General features: G+C 38.5%; 1 pseudogene across 1 annotated transcript; it reads right to left on the bottom strand.

Annotated features, from left to right (window-relative positions):
• Positions 1-16,031: 16,031 nt before the first annotated feature.
• Positions 16,032-18,054, bottom strand: LOC149817573 (aquaporin TIP2-1 pseudogene; annotated as a pseudogene). Its single transcript, XR_016427342.1, has 3 exons — positions 17,928-18,054; positions 16,854-17,104; positions 16,032-16,495 (listed from the first exon to the last, which is right to left on the bottom strand). The product of XR_016427342.1 is annotated as an aquaporin TIP2-1 pseudogene (transcript).
• Between the last annotated feature and the right edge of the window lie 1,264 nt (positions 18,055-19,318).

The raw sequence follows: 19,318 nt of genomic DNA, 5'->3' as shown, positions 1-19,318 counted from the left end.
TCATGTTGTATCGTTGAAGATCATTGATTTCTTCTTTACTAAGTCTAAACATCGTGTCAATTTGTTTATTGTTTTTCATTTCCGCCTTTTATGAACCTGTCATTGTGTAAATCTCGATAGAACATATTGTTCACATAGACAAAGCTCATAAACGCAAATTGCGACAAGACAAATCATTTCTGCTTTATGTCTGTTGTTGTACAGATCTTGATAGAATACTTCTTTAGTAAAAAACAAATCGTTATCGCTTATAAAAAGAACTATATAATTATGGAATGTTACGTTACAACAAAGAATTATAGTTGGTTGCAAGCCAATCGGTATCAAGCAAATCGCGATAGCACGTAGTCTTCATATGTACAAATCGTTTCAGCCTTTTATCAATCATTGTGTAAATCACGATAGGAGGATAACTCGTAAAAGCAAATCATAATTTCTACAGTATACAATGCCAAACACTTCTTCAAATTTTTTTTATGAAGGTCGAACATTACAATAATTTGTTTAGTGGCACTTGTGTGTTACACTTATTAAAAAAAGAATTATGCATTTATAGAATGTCACATTATAAAAAAGAATTATAAAATTACAACAAAGAATTATAGAATTACAAGAAATAATTATTGGGATACAAAAATCACATAATGTTTATTCAGTGGCACTTGACGACTCATATGGACTATGACATACAAATTGTCTCTTTATTTTCCTTGGTGGATTGTCTTTCCTCGGTGACCTCTTGGTTCCTTCGATCCTATTAAAATCGTTGGTAATCATCTCTACCAATGTACCATATTGTGATCACATTTGTCTTTCTAAATTTTGCACCTGCTTTCATAACTCCTTATTCTCCCTCTCCAACATCTCTAACCTTATGGCAGAGACTACCTTCTTTTTTGTGAGTTGTGTTCACTCCTCATCATGTACTGCAACTGAGAGAATCATTGTTGTAGCCGGAGGGACAAGAGGGACACATAGGTTCCCAATATTTCTACGTTGCTTCTTCTCAATCTCCAGATTTTGACGCATGGGTTCCCAATATTTTTTGAAATAGTTGGGGTCATATTGTTGTTCTTTATAATCATATGTTATGGCATGAACACCTCCTTTATTCTAGCTATCCAATTGTTTTCTGAAGCGTTTATGCCAATTCATGTGCCTGACCCCACTACTATTCGTCTTCCTTCTCACTTCCACAAGCTGCTTTGGGGTAGACTGTCCCAAGCCAGCTTGTAGGAGAACTCGATTACCATGCTGCAACTCAGCTTCAAATATGCTAAACAGCCAAATATCACATCCAGACAGTCTCGCAGCCTCTGCAACAACCTCTTGGTCATTATCCTCCCCATCTTCATACAGTCTCCACACAACATGTACGTTGGAGATTATGGTTTAGGTATAGACATAATTATTCGTGCTAATAAATGCTAAATATTAAAATGATTTATAATAACAAGTGCTAAATATATTACAATGATTGTTACTAATGAGTGCTTTGTATTAAAATGACTTACACTGATAAATGCTACATATTACAATGATTTACAATAATGAATGCTAAATGCTAAAACGATAACACTTTGTACTAACAAAGACAAAATCCTGCAACGATCATTACTTAAGAATGCTAAAGATTACAATGATTTACACTAATGAAAGTTAAATGCTAAAGCGATAATGATTTATACTAAGGAATACAAAATCCTGCAACGATCATTACTTTAAAATGTTAAACATTAGAACAATTTATACTAATGAATGTTAAATGCTAATGCGATAACGATTCGTACTAATGAAGACAAAATCTTGCATCGATGATTACTTAAGAATGCTAAACATTTCAAAGATTTACACTAATAAAAGTTAAATGTTAAAGCGATAACGATTTGTACTAAGGAATACAAAATCATGTAATGATCATTACTTAAGAATGTTAAACATTAGAATGATTTATACTAATGAATGTTAAATACTAATGCGATAATAATTTGAACTAACGAAGACAAAATCCTGCAGCAATGATTACTTAAGAATGCTAAACATTTCAAAGATTTACACTAATGAAAGTTAAATGCTAAAGCGATAACGATTTGTACTAAAGAATACAAAATCCTGTAACAATCATTACTTAAGAATGTTAAACATTAGAATGATTTGTACTAATGAATGCTAAATGTTAATACGATAATGATTTGTACTAATGAAGACAAAATCCTGCAGCGATGATTACTTAAGAATGCTAAACATTTCAACGATTTATACAAATGAATGATAAATGTTGAAACAATTGTAAATGATTTTAAACCATTTACCTCATTTAATTGCAGATCATCTAAAATTAACTTAGCATTATCCTCCTCGACATTTATTGTAGCCTACCGGCCGATCTTAGAAAAACCACAAATCACAGGGCCACACTGAGAATGCAAGGCGACAATATGCTCCCATGCCCAGGCCTACAAAAATGATATATTAGTAAGACTATAACCTTCAACGATCTTAGTCTACAACTACTAAATATGTAATAAACAATTACTTGGATAAATGGTCAAAACCCTCCGGCGATTTTTGTACCCTTACTCGCACGGTAAAGTTGATTGTACAAGTGTAAGAGCATAGCAGCACCCCATGCATAGTTGTCGACTTCATCTAAGTCTTTCAAGAACTATAGCCACAGGTAACTTAACATCAAACAAGACAAATCCAAAAATAAAGTAAGTCCAAAAAAATAAAGAAGGAAGTCGCACAACTCTTGGTCAACTCTTTCAAATGCACATGTAGCGGACTAACCTTCTTATTTATTACAGAAAGAAGAAACTTTCATCGATGTGGAATTGCTTTCACCAGAAATACAATGACCCCAGTCCTCCATCGATATTCCTAGAAGGGTCGTGCACTTATCCCTTGCGTTATAGTTTGAATCTCATGCTAAGACAATAATTCTATGGCACTTAAGACCCATAATCTATGCCACATCTTCTAGGGTCATGGTGATTTCAAAATAATCAAACTGGAATATGGTTGTCTTATGATTCCACTTATTGACCAGATGGGTCATGGTGTTCTAGCACGTTTCAAAATAATGCTGGTTAAGAAGGCCACCAAAGTGCATATTTCCTAATCGATCCTTCTGATATTCACTCAGTTGTCTATACCACGACAGAACTACATGCCACTGACAGCACCCTCTAAGCTTTTCACCTGGTGCTCTACTTCTCTTCTAACCTCCTTGTAACATAAAATAACATATTATTCGCATCAAATCAAAATTAGTCTCATTTACACTTTTAGACGTCGTTGTACACAGTAATCGCTATATATAATAATCGTTGCACACTCGCTATCACTGTAATCATATGCATAATAATCGATATCAAAGTAATCGCTATACATACTAATCACTATACATAGGTTACAATAATCACTATATATAGTAATCACTATACATAGTAATCGATATCACAGTAATCACTATACATAATAATATCTATCACAGTAAATCGTTACATAATCGCTATACGTACTAATCAATATTATAATAATTGTTATACATAGGTCACAATAATCGCTATATATAGTAATCGCTATCACATTAATCGCTATACATAGTAATCGCTATCACATTAATCGCTATATATAGTAATCACTATCATAGTAATCACTATATATAATAATACCTATCACAGTAAATCATGACAGATAGGAGCGATTTACGTACCTTGGTCACACTTTTCTCCTCTTCATCCCCTCCCTCCATCCTCTGCCTTTCTTATTGCTCCATCATTCACTCTTCCTCCTCTCTCCTCTGCCTTTCTTGTTCTCCATTCATTCTCTCCTTCTACTCTCTTCTTCTACCTTTCTTGTTGCTCCTTCGCTATGCCGCCTCTCTCCTCTATTTTTCTACTTCTTCCTTCCTTCGCTCCTTTGCCTCCCTCCTCTGCTTTTTTACTTCTTTCTTCCTTTCCCTTTCCTTCTCTTTCTCCTTCTGCTTTTTCCTTTCCATTTTCTTCTCTTCTTCCTACTTTTTCCTTTCTCTTTTCTTTTCTTCCTCCTCCTGCTTCTTCCTTTCTCTTTCCTTATTTTTCTTGTTCTCTTTCTCCTTCCTTTGCCTTTCCTTCTCTTCCTTGTCCTTCTCCTTCCTTTGCCTTTTCTTCTCTTCCTTATCCTGATACTTCTTTATTTGCCTTTTCTCTTCCACCTTTATCATTTGCCTTTCCTTCTCTTTCTCCTTTTCGTTCTTCTTCTTTAATTGCCTTTCATTCTCTTCCTCCTTCTCCTTATTCTTCCTTTGCATTTTTCTCTCCTCCTCATCCTTCTTTATTTGCCTTTTCTTCTTTTGCTTTTCATTCTCTTCCTCCTCCTTCCTTTGCCTTTCCCTCTCCTCCTCCTCCTTCTTCATTTGCCTTTTCTTCCTTTGCTTTTCATTCTCCTCCTCCTTCCTTTGCTTTTCCTTTTCTTCGTCATCCTTCTTCTTCTTCATCTTTAGTTATTCTTTATCCTTCTTCCTTTGCTCTTCAACCTCAATATTTGATGGATAATGCTTTGCATTATACAATTCCAATGCTTTGTCCCTGTCTTTATCATTATTAATTTTTATTATATTTTGGTACCTTTTATAACGCTCATATATATGGGACTGGCGGATAATTTCTCCAATAGTCATCCCATCAAATGATGGGGGCTTTTTTGTCTTGTGAACTTTAGTCATTACTAACCTACACAACACATAAATTTAACCGCATCATTATATGTTACAACCGCCTCCCCAAGTATATAATATTACAAATTATCCCATTCGTTAAACAATCACCAACATTACAAATTGTCGCAATATTTGGCTTCATAAGTAAACATTGTTGTAAGATTTAGCAAACTTAAGTACAAATCAAGGTAACTTCATAAATACATATCGCTACTGCTTTAAATGTATAAATCGTTGTTGCTTCAAACTTACAAATCGTTGTAGAAATCACAACCTTCATAAGTATATATCGTTGTAACATTTGGGCTTCATAAGTAAACATTCTTGTACGATTTAGCAAACTTAAGTACAAATCGTGGTAACTTCATAAATCATAAATACACATCGCTATTGCTTCAAACATATAAATCGTTGTTGCATCGAACGTACAAATCGCTACTGCATTAAATGTATAAATCATTGCTGCATTCCAACGTACAAATCATTGTAGAAATTTAGCCTTCATAAGTACATATCATTGTAATGTTTGGCCTTCATATGAACAAATCGTGCTAACTATTTTTCGATGCCTAGAAGGTAGATAGGTACAAATCGATTAGTTTCAGTATGAAAATAGGTATTATTTAGCATGAATAGTATAACCAGTTGTAAGATTTAGCATTCAGATTTACAAATTGATTTGTTTACATAACGAAACATTCGACGAAACTCACCAAAATGACATGAGTTTTGGTAATCCGATAGTGGAGGAGAAACACTCAAAAGGTAGATGTAGCTGATGGTGGCAATGATGCTTCCACTGCGTAGACGATGACAAAAGATGCTCCGACGACAACAGACAACGACAAAGGGTGCTCTGACGGTAGTAGATGACAACAAAGGGTGCTTCGACTATAGCGCAGATGACAACAAATGATGCATCGTCAAAGGGAGTGCCTGTTACAACAGATGGTGCAAACGTTTACTGCTTAGGGCAAAAACGGAACGTTTGGACTTTAAAGAGTTAACATCATCCTTCCTTTTCTGGATGGAGGACATTTTTGTCCTTTTCTTGAACCGACATTTCACTTTTCTAGATAGCGGACATTTTTGTCATTTTCTTGAACCATCATTTCATGGCGAGAATGGCAGAAAAGGGTACTTAAGTCTTTGCAACCATACCAGACTCTGACGCTAAGTGATGCTGACACACACGGGGATACAAGCCCCATGTGCTTATATACGTGGTGCTCATTTGGATCCCCGAACACGCACCCACGTCTTTAGGGGGGTTGGGGGGGTGCATATAACCTGCTTCACTCTCTGACCCCTCTCGGCTCTTGCCCTACGTGCGCCACCAACACCATCAATGGCACCCGTGCTGGAAGCAAACCCATCTCCATGCTCTCCTTCTCTCTCTACTGGGCACCAAACCCTGCCAAGCCATCAGTAAGGTCCTCCTTCCCCGCATCTTCTTCTCTTCTCCTTCTTCGATCTCCTTATTCTTCCTTCAATTGCCTAGCACCACCACCCTGCTGGTGGTGCTACCCTATGCTTGCTATGGTCGAGGCTAACCTTCACCTCCTCCATGGTTCACAGCGGCGCAACCAGTGCCATCGCCATCTACTTCTCTCCCTATTTCTTCTCCGGCGAGCCACCAACGACAACAACAACAACTCTATTGTTGCTCATTGTGCTTGTAGCTCTGAGAGCCTGACTTAGTTTCCTTTAACTAAGCCCCAGTTTCGTTCCCTCTAATCAATCCCCAACTTGGTTAACTCAAACCAAGCCCAACTCGATTCCCTCTAACCAAGCCCCAAGTATGTTAGATCCAACGGAGCCCAACTCGGTTTACTTGAACCAAGCCTCACTCGGTTAAAATCTCTCTCCCCCTCCCCTATTGCTTTTTATCAATTCAACTGAGTCAAGCTCGGTTCAACTTAAGCCAAGCTTGGCTCAATTCAATTTTAACTGAGCCCAACTCGGTTCAAAACCCAACAAAGCTCGGCTCATTCGAGCCCAACTCGATTTAGTCAAATTGAGCTTGCTTAGTTAAGCTTAAACTAAGCCTGGTTTGACTCTGGCAAGCCAAATCCAACTTGGTTCTGTCAACCTGAGCTCGATTCGGGTTTGGGTTCGGCTATGGTGAAGCTTGTAACCACCACCTCCGCCAGAAAAATTGACTATCATTTTATTCATCACTAGTTTTGCCGTCTCATTTCACAAACCCACATAAGCAATGCAAACATGCACATAAGAGGATTTTTGTACCTTTGACACAAATACCGAGGCACAAGAAAGTTGTTGCCTATGATCAAACTTTGCCAAGAATCACACATTTTTTGAGGTAGGAAAATTACATGTGATGTCCATATTTGTACGGTCTTGATGTATGTATTATGTATACATACATACATACATACATATGTATGTATGATTTATTTACGTACGCAGTTTTGTGTATGCATGCTTTATTTAAATTATGCGCACATTTATTTATGATGGTATTTATGTGCATGCTATTTTATTTAAACGATACATGCATTTATTTGCGTATGCATGCTTTATTTAAATTACATGCTCTTTTATTTACGATGGTGTTTATGCAGATGTTGCTTTATTTAAATTATGCGTGCATCTACTCATGTACACAGTTTTTGCATATGTTTGTTTTATTAAACTATGCATAATTTATTTAAGTATCGACACATTAATGTGCATACACATGCTTTAATTTACTTTTTAAAAGCACGTGTGCAAGATTTTACGTTTGCATACATCAGGCATGTTCAAATGTCAAACTTTACAAAACATTAACCATGCGTGATTCTAACTTGAAAAGATTGATTAAAAAAATAAGTTTGATACATTTCAAAAATACACAATCAATTCTATTTTTTTAATGGACAAAAGCAGGACTTCGATTGCATGGACTTCGGCCACGCGTATATCAAGATTCCTGATATTCATATGGGAACAACCTAGATTTACCACGACTTGAAGTTCAAAAAATTATTTTTGACAAGCGATAATTTTCTAGAATAACCCTGTTAGTTTTTAAATACAAATAGTGCAATCTTTTTTAAAACCAGGTTAACTATCATCATTGTTGTAGACCTGTACACTGATGAATGAGTTGAGGTTTATGGCAAACCTCGCATTACAACAACACACCATACTATGAATGAATTAAGGTTTATGGTAAACATCGGAATGCAACAATGCATTGTACAATGAAAAATTCGCATGCACGCCAACATTTGGGATCACCTTCACAAACAAGATGGTCAATTGATTTCAAAGATCAGAGCATAGTAATTGAAATACAATAATAACAAACTTGAGAAACTACCAACAATGGGTAGATGATGCATTCTCGAGTAAGGCATATACCAATATAGTAAATTCTTCTTAATAATAGATAACCTAACAACCCATTCACACATAATGTCTATCTGAACAAGATATAGGGTACAAGTTTTGATGGACAAGTTGTTAAAAACTATACTCCACGAGTAGCACTGACTCGATGTTTTCAGTCATTGAAGTTAATAGACAAAGCTATTAATTATTGTCTTAGGTAGTAGATCCTACAACTTCTATAAAATTTATGATGCATCCTCATTTTTCTCGGCCTATAAAGAATTCTCTCTCGGTAGCTATACCATCACTTTTAGAGCGGATTCAACTAGTCATTCAAGAAATCAATTTACATGAAATAAAAACTCCTTAATTATCCAATTTTGTCTCCACAATTTTGTCATATGAATACCCAAAAATAGGTCAATATCGAAATAAAGACATGATATTCACAATGCAAATCGAAATAAAAATGATACTTCGCTTATACAAATTCAGGGATGGTTCATTATTGAAGTATGATTAATACATGTCTTAGTTTCGTACAACTATTCGTGGATGGTTCATTTGCATGTGTTATAATATTATTGAAGTATGATTAATATATGTCTTAGTTTTGTACAACTATGTGATATCATTGTATCTAATAGGCTTTCATGAGCTTGACCCTTTTTTATGGGATCAAGGTGATATGGTACACACGGTAACACAACGATGTTAAGAATCCACTATCTTTGTTTGTTCGCTCATAAACACATTTTGATATTTTTTATATGAATTTTTTTTGTATAAAACTACTTTTATCTAAATCTTTGGTTTGAATCATTATGGGTTTTAGTGATTGTATGAAAATGCACACCGAAATTTGAAACATTTGAGGACTCAATCCATTTGCTGAATATTTCATCTGTAACCCACCTAGAATTCACTAACTTGATATTTTTCAACAAATATTTCATTGAACTGTCATTTTAACTCTGAAAATGGATTAACTACAAAATTTAAAAATTTTTCCTAAATTTTACAAGTTAAAATTTTTGAGGTGTTACACGAATAACCCCTATTCGATTCGTTGAACTCGTTTACCAGACCTACTTAGTTAGTTGGGCTATTCTGGATCTTAGACTGAAAATAGATGGTTAATTGGTTATTAACCAATCCGAACAGATTTCGAAAGTTGGGTCGGAGGGCAGGTTTGAATCCAAACTTAATCACCGGGTTTGGTTCCTGCCTGGTTGGACCTGGACCCACCTATATACTGGATAAACCCACCTTTATCGATCTCGAGTCCCTGACTACCTAGTGGGTGCTTGAACCACAATACTAGGACTGGACTTGTCTGCTCTATTTGGGTATGACAGAAAGCTATCCCGATTGGACCCAGGTCGTTTTCTGTCCAGGCATGACATGTCTGAATGCGATGTTTTTCAAGCCAGAAGCTAACATGTTAGTACAGTCCTGGTCCGGTCTACGGCGGGTCAGATCCAATCATATATGATATGCATAAAATGGAACCCACACCCAGATGTCACTATAGGACCCTATCATTAGATCATCAGATCCAAAAAGCAGGCCCACTAGGTCTGATTCACTTCTGTTTGGATTTTCAATTAACAGTTGGATCTTTTAAGATAGGAAATAAAAGATACTGAAGAAGGAAGCTTAATTAAAAGAAAAGGTCTTTGTGATGAAGCCCTCAATGGAAAGGGAAATCGTGTGACAGATAAAGGTACAGATGAAGGGCAGGGTCCCAGGGATTGTTGTTGACAATGACATAATTGGATCGATCTTTTGTACAAGAATTTGGATATTTATCCAATTAACAATTTTCCTCAAACATCACATACTTTTTTTTTTTAAAGGAGTAAAATCTTAAACATCACATACAACAAAGCCAACTTTCTTTCTAGGGGATGCGAGGTATGAAAACCACCAGTTCTTACAGGGATGTGGATTGGGTTAGATATTACCCGACATCCAACCCGAATCTGAATCTGATTAGTCGGATCCGGTAGCCAATGCAGGATCAGATTAATAATAGGATCCAGTTTTGGTATTGAATTTTGCATCAAAACCAGAGTCCGAGTCGGACTAAGAACAAAACCAGACTAGAATCTGAATCCGAAAACATGTAAATGTCGAATTTCATGTTAATCAGATTTGGATTTCGGTTTTAGCTGATCTCATATGATTCCGAATCCGAATCGAAGTCTGATTAGGTCAGATTCGATTATGTGGAACTCGGTTTTGGCTAGATCTAACTTGAGTCCAACCAGTTTACATCCCTAATTTCCTGTGTCACAAAGATATGCGGACACGAAGACCCGTGCTGCGGGTTCGACAAATTGTGATTTCTTTTTGGAAAATAGGACACAAGAACATGGAAGGTTTTTTAAATAATAAAAACAAATATTTTTTAATATTTTAATAATAAAATATATTTTTGTTGAAATAATACTAAGAACATTTTAAAATATTAAAATGATGTTAACTAATGGATCCAGATCATGGATCCCTTACAATGGAAGTGGGATCTATGAACTGTTTTCGGTGGCATAGCATATCTAACTAAGGTGGGCATTGGGTCAGGCCAAGCCAACCCAACCCAGTGCCCGCTAAGGCCCAACAAGCCCGATCCAGACCCAAGGGACCTGAATCCTGTTGTGTTTGGTCCAAGCTTGATTATTATCGGGCTGGGTCAAGTTAAATTGAGCCAGGCCCTTTAAGCCCGATGGTTAAACGGGCCATGTTGGGTTGAGCTCTATTGGAATTGTATTTTGGCCGTACCCAGGCCTGTCCTGTTTAACCTTCGGGCTGGGTCGAACCCCATTCTTATGGGAGCTCACTGTGGGCCAGGTATCCTATGACCCGGTCCCTTTTTTTTTGGATAAGCCCTAACGCAACAACGTTCGAAATGCACGTATGAACAAATTTGAAACTCCTTGGATCCATGAGTAGGTCAATGGATCAGGTACCTAACCCATCAGGGTATACCTAAATCCACCAAATAAGAAATTGTCGGGTTTTGCTGGGTCATGAAAATAAAATCTCAAACCCGGATCCATAGAATTTCAGAAGTTCACTTTTACTAAAAATACATATAAAACACTTGAGTCAGGTCAGGTACTTGGCAAAAATCTGATCCGGGTTGGGTACCCGGCCCGCATATTGCTGGGGTCAGGTTCAGATTGACCCGAATATTATTCGAGTCATCACTCTTTAAAATCGTATAGGATCAGGTACTCGATACAAACCCGACCCATTGACAGCCCGGGAACACACGAGTGGCATCTTTGTTGATTTTCTTTTGTCGATGGGTACCTTGAAAGCGAATCGCCCATGAAAATGAGGGAAGGATATTATCGTAATATTTTTAACGTTCAATGGCATTCATGAATTGCGCGCCCTTAATAAAGCCAGAGTTTAAGGATGGCAGAGGAAGCATCGCTTTCTACTTCTGCTGATTCAGACAACACGTTACGGCCGATTTTGGGTAAATTCATACCCAATTAGAACACGACACGGGTCGTCCTTCTTCACACGGATGGCCGACCTCTTATTTAAAGAGGAAAGCCACGCCAGGCTCGCGTGCAGCGTAGCTGTGCTGCGGCCCGTTCTGGAGCGACGGATCCCTCTTACTCCGGGGCAGGTTATGTGTGCACCCCCCCCCCCCCCCGAACACGCACTGTAGCAAGCACCAGTAGATGATCTTCCTTATGTTACTAATATATTGTATATAATATGCATTATATGATATTTTTATAAAATGTTTAATTGTATATAATCATATTTTTATATATAATATTTATATTATATTTAATATATAATTATATACAAAATATAAAATATATGTATGACTCAGCTGAGTCATGGGCTGACTTGGCTGAGTCATGCTAAAACTCGGCTGACTCAACTGAGTTTTGCTCATTTCTGGGTCATTCACTAGGTTGACCCAATAAATGACCGTCAACCAAGTCATTGGACGGATCCAGGGAGTTTTTAAACCATGCTATATACTACTCGCAAGAGTGGAGCAACATGCAGCCCAGGTTCATAAGAGATTTATTTGGATCCAGTTATTTTAGGGTTTTTGTTTGGTTTATTTAGATTTAGATATTTTGTTAATGTAATGGATCCATCTCGAATCCAAAAATAAACATATGCTTGATATTTTTTAAATTTTATGTTTAAGTTATTGTTCTTGCTTTTGTAGTGGAATTCCCATTTATGGAAAGCACACTTCCCAAAAAAAAGAATTGCTTCCCTGCACGTTTCGAAAGCGCGATGTTTCACGCTTCTGAAATGCGCTTCGGAAAAATGCGCTTCCCCATATGCCTAGGCGCTTTCACTAACTCTGATATATATAGTGGGTGGCTCTGTAAAAGCGGCCACTGCTAAAGAGGGTATTTAGGGGTGCTGTTGTGCAGATTGCTTTAACAAGATGATAAATGAATGAAAATACCTAGGGAAACAATGTAAGATTGCTTTTAAGCTCAATTTTGATCCAGCAATTGCACAAAATGCTTTAAACTCTCATGTCATTGTTGGCATGTATAAACTATAAAGGTTGGCAGGTGGCATATAATTTTTGCATTTCATGGGATAATTCCTGACATTACTTCATAGTTGAAATACCAATTTCAGATCCTTTTATGAATGGCTTTCCAGAGAAAAACGATGAGAATACAGAAAATGGGAGGATTATATTTTAGTAAGCGGGCATTGCAGTTAATTGAAGCTTTTATTTTCTTTGTATACATGTTCACATTGACTTATACAAGACTTATTCGGGGTAAAATGTGATAGCTAGATGGTTAGGTCACACTATCATAACCGAAGGGTCACAGGTTCGAATTCCCAGTGACACCAAATCTAGGAGGGAGAGACATCAGAAGTGGGAAGCAATTAGGTAGTCAAATCTACTTGAATATGGCAAGCTATAAATAAATAACAGTTTGAACTGCTTAAACATCCATGATCCAACAAAATCAGAATTACAACTGCAATCAGGATTGCTAATATAGAACTCTATGATGGCATGACACCTTCCTCATCCTATTGTACAACCAGAAAACTAAACTTTTTGGGATCACCAACCAAGTTTAAGGTCCTACTAACCATTACTTTGTTCTATAAATACTCATTATAAGTGAATTTGGAGCTGTTCGCGAATCTAGTATCGGATTCGCATCAAGAAGTCAGTTCGATCAACTGGACAGTATGAAATTGACGTCTACTTTCAAGTAGCAGGCGCAATTGAAAAGCAAAGTGTTCAAGCTTAGGTACTGAAGAAGATGTCCATGCATCACTGCAACCAAACCCCAAAATCTCACATACTAGTGTGCATGCACACACACCCACACACGCATGAGAGAGAGAGAGAGATCCTCCAAACAATGAACCATGCTCCCATGCCAGACAGATTTAACTAAGGTCACCAAGTTTGTTAGCATTGTGCAATGAGCTCATTGACAGCAAGAGCAAACAAATAAGACATCTTCCCTTAAACGCACCATGTTTTATCTAGTGCAATGAGCTCATTGACAGGAAGAGCGAACAATTAAGACATACTTCTTCCCTTAAATGCACCATGTTTTATCTATCAAGTCCCTAGAAAACACGTACCTGAACCTTGCATTATATGGCAACCATTCTATGATTTGTGCAGTCTTTCCTCTAGACTTACTATTTATGCATTTTGAAATAGCATCATGCAGTTTCTTATCCACATTCCTAGACACCCAACCAAGTAAACGTTCAGAGTTGAGAGATGCCTCCTTTGCATACCTTTCTAGCACCTTGGGAAGCAATACTTTCGTAGATTTGTTCACCACCACGTTGGCTTGAAGGAACTCTTTCATTGCCATCTCCAGCTCCAAATTCACATTTTTACCAGAGTACACTCTTAGCTGCACAAAGTGTATTTCAGGTGATGCTACGCAAAATTAGATAAAAAGTAGTCCAAATCCAGCAATGGTTTCGCTTCAAATCATTACCACTGGGTCGGAGCGGGCGCCACTACAAAGAGCAAAGCAAACAACGGGCTGCAGCTCTGGAACACCGAGCTTTGAACGAAGTAGTTGCCCTTCTCCTGATCTCATTCTCAGAGCTGTTGATAGGATGGGCTCAAACCACTGCGAATTTATTATGAAAGAACTCAAAAGCTGGTTCAGGAGCTAATTTAGCAAATAAGAAAATTTTCATGTATCTTACACGTCCAATGCGAGGAGTTCGGAAGCATAGTATGAAATGCTCAATAGAGTTGGCGCTCACTATGTAACCTCCAATATTATATGCAGCCTGTAACAGAAATTATTACGACGAGTTGGGCAGCATTGTTAGAAAATTAAAGCTTGTCAAGAAGAGAGAAAAAACTGCACATATTTCTCACCAGCAATAGGTTATTACTCAAACACCACCTGCTAAACTGTGATACAGGCCTCAACACCGAAACCCATAATGATCACAATAAAAAAGAATCCTAGGAGTATCACAGACATCCAATAATGTGCAATTTCATGGTAATTCAAGCAATTATGGAAGATGAAATGCAAGAAATTGAAGTAAATCCAACATGTTTTGTAATGGCATTTGCTGTGCCTTGCAGTCAAAGAACACAGTGGCTCACGGAATCTAGGAAATACAAACTGAAAATGGAAGAGCGACCTTATGAAACAAGGCAATCCTTCTCACAGAACTCCGGGGAATCCCATATGCCAGATGTGCCTGCAGAAGATACCACTTAAACTCAAGCACTGGGAAATATCTTCCCCGGTTGTTCTTGTTTCACCATCCGGCACTCCCTTAATGCCTCTTGATTCTACATCCAGTACAAGCATCACACCACATCCCACGACTGTCTCTAACCCGAGCCCACCTGCTGCCACCCATGTTGTCACTCCGCTTTCTCCCAGTGTCTTACCAACCCTAGAGCCCACCTATTCAATTGACACCTCCCCTAACCTACCCTCTTTGGATGCAGCTCCCGAGACCTGACCATGTTCACCACATGGTGACTAAAACGATAACGGGCTCTTTTAAGCCCAAACCTTTTTCAGCTTTCCTATATCCTATTTTCCTCACATATATGCCTCAATGCTTTGCTTCTCCAAACTGAACCTACAAGCATCAAGCAGACTTCAAAGCACCAAAAATGGCTGTCAACAATAGTGGATGAATACACGACTTTCACGAAGAATCGTACTTGTTTCATTAAGAGGAAGGCATTGATTTTTTTTGAGACATTCAGCTCATTCAGCCCAGTTGTTAAACCCACCACAATCACGGTCATTCTCTCTCTAGCCACTTTCCATCAGAGCATAGTATCAAAGGCTAAACTCTTACTGGGTTTGTTATTTTTCATTCAGATTTAACTCAAAAGGATGACTCCATTCCTTTTCATGACCCCACTTTGTATCGCAGCATAGTTGGTAGCTTGCAATACCTCTCTCTCACTCTTCCGGATATTGCCTTCACAGTCAATAAAGTTTGCCAATACATGCCGACTGATGTCCACTGGTCGACTGTCAAGAGGATTTTCCGTTATCTAAAAGAGACGGTGCAACGTGGTCTTCTTTTTTGCTGGCCTTCCTCTCTCCAGCTCAGTGGTTATTCGGATGCTAACTGAGCCAGGTGCCCTGAAAATCACAAATCTACAGACGACTTCATTGTTTTTCTTGGCCAAAATGTGATTTCATGGTCCTGCCGCAAGTAGAAGACCGACGCTCGATCGAGTCCAAGTATAAATCTTTAGCATGTGCATTTTTTGATCTTCTATGGTTAACATCTCTTCTACATTGGAGTTCTCTACCTATTGGCTAATCCAGTTTTTCACACAATAATCAAACACATTGAAATCTATTTTCACTTTGTTCGTGATTATGAACGCAAGGGTCATCTTCAAGTTCTCTCTCTCTCTCTCCTTGATCAAAGTACAAAAATGATAAAAAAAAACTTAATGTTTTCACTGCTGGAGATCATAGACTGAGAATTGCTATATATTTCATTTATTTTTTAGTACAACATAACAAACCAATAAAAAAAAAATTACACTTGTAATGAAGCGCTGTTATCATTATTATTATCACTAGTATTATTGGTATGGTTATTTGTGGCTTTTCTCGCGAAAACCTTCCCCTTGACCAAGCCAACTGCACCACCACCACAAATGGGACCTACCCAGTAGATCCAACTATCCTTAAACTTGCCACTTACAATAGCTGCTCCAAACGAACGAGCCGGGTTCATGGATCCACCTGTGAAGGGTCCGGTCGCCAACATGTTTGCTCCTGCAATGAACCCAATTGAGATCGGTCCGAACAGACTCCGCGAACCCGGTCGCCTGTCCTCCATTGTGACATACACTGTGTATACCAGAGCGTACGTCGATGCAAACTCCATCAACACTCCACCAGTAGCAGTCATCTCATAAGCCACAGTATGGGACGGGATGGCCTGAAACTAGAACCAGATATGTTAGAGCGTTGTTCCATGTGCACCACAGTTCTGCCCCTAGACCAATTATGGGGGCATAAAAGGCCTATACCTCCATAGACTGAAGTAGGTTCAATAGGATTATCGGGTCCAGTTGGTATGATCCAGATCTGACTTGGATATATTTTTAACCCGATCTCAGTAAGGACCCTAGATCAGATTCATACATGCAGAACCTTCTTTTTATAAGATAGTGTTAACGTTTAGTGGTGGACATAAGGTTGGCCTGGTGGTCCTCATTACCTGACCCGAAATCATTCTATGCATTGAAATGTAGGTCATCCAAACCCAATGGGTACCATTATTTTTTTAACCTTACCTGTCCAGCGGTAACCATTGAGAAAAAGAAGCATGCCACGATGGACCCCAGCAATTGGGATGCCAGGTAGAACACGCCAGTTAGGATGCTGATGTGGCCGCCAACTACCATTCCAAAGGTGACAGCTGGATTGACATGGCCTCCCGAGCAATCTGCTGCCAGCGCCACTGCCACCGTCAATGCCAATGCATGTGCCATGGCGACCGCCACCAACCCGCCCGCATCCAACGTGGCATCTGATGTCAGCTTTCCTGTACAGGTGTCATCGCATCATCTCTCACGATAAGAAACGATGGAAAATAAAAGCAAAATTCCTAGATGATCATCAGTGACTCCCAAAAGCCAAGACAAAGATTATAGTAACCGCATGGCATCAGTTACCAAGAAATTGACTAAAAGTGGTTTCACATTCTGCATCCAAGAAACTATTCCAGACAATGCATTTCATTCAGCGCCAAGAAAAATTATTAGAAGTTGGGATGTGAATAATCCGGATTTTATCTGCTATCCCGATCTAATTGGATTCCCTTTTTTTTTTTTGAAAGGCAAGCTGGGGTTAGGCAGACCCCTGCCGGTTACACAACAATATTACCATTGGGATTTGAACTTGCAACTTCACAACACAAGGTGACGTGCACTAGCTGCTTCTACCTGACAAGCGAAGCCCCAGTTGGTGAATTCCTTTAGTTGCATTTGGTAAGCCAAAAGAGTATCACATTATAATTGGATGCGGATATGGTTTTCATTTTTTGATATAGAATTGGACAGACATCCAAATTGCTTTACATGCAAAGCAGATCCGGTATGAGCTTGCCACCTTTCTATTTCTAATGCAAATTCGAATTAATAGATATGGTATTGACTACATCCCATCCAAATTGGAACCGTTTACAATCTCAACTAGAAGTGATTACCAAGAGTTTTTTTTTTATAGGCAAGCTGTGGTTAGGCAGACCCCACCAGTTATACAATAGTACCATTGAGTTTTGAGCTTTCAACGTCCCAATACAAGGTGACGTGCACTAACCGTTCTTACCAAACAAGAGAGAGAGAGAGAGAGAGAGAAGAACTGACCAACGGAGACGGAAGCGCCGGCTCCGGCAAAGACGAAGAAGAAAGTGGACGTGAACTCTGCGAAGTAACAGCGCAGAGAAGGCAGCGTCACCGACTCGGACACAGCGCTCACTAACTTCGATGTCATCTTCTAATCACTTTGATGCTATTAATTCTTCTTCTCGTCCAACTCTCTTGCTTCTCTGTTTGTCAATCGATGGAGAACCAGAGGAGGAAGAAGAAGATGACGATGAAAGGAGAAAGAAGAAAGAAGGGAGAGAGTTCGTTTGAATCTTCGCGTGTTGTTGATTTATGCAGGACTTCAAAGTTCCTGAAAAACAAACGGTCGCGTTCCTTGTCAGAGGAGTCGTGACCGTTCGCGAAAACGCAAATGAGGAGAACGGCCCTTCTGCCAAGCGACGTAAAGGGGTCGGGTTTGGTTCGTAAATCCGATACACGGATTCAGTAAGGCCCTTGCAAATCCAATCAACCGAACGTGGATTGCAACAAATGCTTATATGATTTAATTTACCGTCTTTTATGTCCAGTGAGGGTGCTGAATGGTGTGAATCACTGATTAGTCATCAAATTCAGATTCAGGTGTCATGTGAGTGCTACATCCGAATCAGAATGCAAATCCGAACCCGACTGACATCCTAATCTGATTTCATGCAACTCCATTTCATATTACGCCATATCCAATAATGTATATGATTCAATGACGCTTATGTTTGAACCAATGCCAGTACCGTTGCAAATTGGCATGAATTATGGTATCGGCAGAAAATAAGTACAAAACTGACCTGAACCGGCTTATTTTCAAATAAATCTAAAAATGATCAAAATTGTTTTTTAATATTATTTTGATACATTTTTGAAAGGCAAGTTGGGGTTAGGCGGAACCCTACCAGAACAACAGGCAGAGGGATTCGTTCCTGGGCCTTCAGCTTTACACAGGACCCCGCTTACCACATGGGATACCACCGTGATACATGTCCTTTTGTGGTTGAAAGTTGGCCGGTTCTGTTTGATTCAGCCCCGAATCTGAATCGCCTGATTCCCTGAATCGATTCAGTGTTCGAGATGGTTTTTACAACATTGGTTTGAACAGAATCCAACCTAGTTATGCAATAAGTTCACCAAATTATACAATTCCCTTTTCTCCATTTCTTTTTTTAAAGTTTGTCTTGGCATTTTATGTTTCCAAATTCATTAAGCTGATAAAAACCAAAATTTGAACATCAGGGCTTTTAACTTTGATTGACCATGGTTCAGCATTTAGAGCATCAGCAGCAGCACTGAAAGCAGGAGTGCACAAGGAAGCACAAAGCAATGCTTTAGACCCAAGTTCATTGAAAGGCGGATCATAAAAATTTTATTGTCAATTTTACATATCAAGACACCGATTAATT

This window comes from Nuphar pumila, chromosome 13 (assembly GCF_984573655.1).
Source record: "Nuphar pumila chromosome 13, dmNupPumi1.hap1.1, whole genome shotgun sequence".
Classification (NCBI taxonomy): Eukaryota; Viridiplantae; Streptophyta; class Magnoliopsida; order Nymphaeales; family Nymphaeaceae; genus Nuphar; species Nuphar pumila.
Note: the sequence above shows the minus strand (reverse complement) of the source record. Positions and strands in the feature narration are given on the sequence as shown.